Source organism: Cryptomeria japonica, chromosome 5 (genome assembly GCF_030272615.1).
Source record: "Cryptomeria japonica chromosome 5, Sugi_1.0, whole genome shotgun sequence".
Classification (NCBI taxonomy): Eukaryota; Viridiplantae; Streptophyta; class Pinopsida; order Cupressales; family Cupressaceae; genus Cryptomeria; species Cryptomeria japonica.
Genome location: NC_081409.1, coordinates 807,820,206 through 807,821,608, shown reverse-complemented (window position 1 = coordinate 807,821,608; position 1,403 = coordinate 807,820,206). Strand labels below are relative to the sequence as shown.

The following is a 1,403-nucleotide window of genomic DNA, read 5'->3' as shown; positions in this document are numbered from 1 at the left end:
AAGTCAATAAATCCTTATAGTTGGAATATAAGTGTTTTTTATTTTAAATTAATAAATATGGTGTATTTGGTTGTTGGGCAGAGCTGAGTCCTATATTTGAGACTTGAAAGTCAACACACACTTTTTTCTGTATCTTTGCACTTAATGGGAGAGATAAGATGAGGGCAGTGGACATGAATGCAACTGAAGCTGACAAGGCCTATGTGTACAAATGGTGGCCCAAAAAAAAGGATCCTTTTTGGATAGCATTCATTATCCGCCACAATTGTTCATTGTGCTCTCCATGCTCATAATAATTGGCAGTAGCAGTTGGTCGGTGGCACTTTAATGCATGGTAGCCAAAATGGAATCTTGTGTTCTCCATCAAAATCAGATTAATTTCAAAATGTACTGCAAACTCTTATCTTACAGGTAGAACATGTAAGCTTCTTCATTTAGAGACATGAAATTACATGTAGAATAGGTAAGCTTCTTTACTTCATGGTTGGATAACAGGGCCTTCTAATCTGTTAACTGTAAGTCAGATGAAAAAATATCATTGTTTTTTTTGTTCTATGTTTTTTCTCTTAAACGCGTATTGTTGATCATTTGATTGTTTTAATTCTTATAATTATTTATTTGATGTTATGCAGGATTCCCTTAGAATACTAGGAAGCTTCAGAGATAGGAGTGAAGAATATCTGAAGAAAGGGAGATTGTTATAGTTATTTGGGTTTTTTTATAATGGGCAACCATTTGGAAAATTTTGTGTGTAGTCTGAAATCCAAGTTGAAGGGTATGCAAAAGAAAAAGCCTTACAGGAAGATAGATAAGAGTGATAGCATGAGAATGGAAGTGAAAAGCCAACGTGCACAGAAACTAATTGCTCAGACTCTTAAGTTTGCTGATGAGCCTGGTAAAAAAGCTGTTGTATTTTAAGTAATAATCTAAGGATGTTCTTGGAACTTTCATCTTTCCTTCCAGTTATCCAAATCTGTTTTTCTCTTTTCAGTAGATCTTAACAGCAAAAGCTATGGATGTCTTGTAACTAAATCTCAATTATAAGCAAAAGAAAACACAGGAAAAACCTATGGTGTCACAACTTTGTATTGATTGTTTGTTAATAGTGCGGTTGGTGTTTAATGTACTGGTGTTAATTGTTCATTGGCTTCAAACAGTATGGACATCAAATGTAGGGTAAAATACTCTGAATTGTTTTTGATTATTTTGAGAAAACAGGTTTCTAAGGGGTTGGGAATCTTTTATAATCAGATAATAAATAGCAAGATTGTTGCAAAATAAGAGCATCACAATCACAAAACAGCGATCCCAACCCATCCAATAAACGGAAACAGGAAATAAGAAAAAGGAAACAGAACGCTCAAACATTAAAATTTCTTCAATATCTCAACTGCCACAAGGTC

General features: G+C 34.0%; 1 long non-coding RNA gene across 1 annotated transcript; it reads left to right on the top strand.

The window, feature by feature from the left end:
* The first annotated feature begins 419 nt into the window (after positions 1-419).
* Positions 420-1,106, top strand: LOC131043004 (uncharacterized). Its single transcript, XR_009105349.1, has 2 exons — positions 420-515; positions 633-1,106. It is a non-coding gene; the product is annotated as an uncharacterized LOC131043004 (long non-coding RNA).
* Positions 1,107-1,403: the final 297 nt, after the last annotated feature.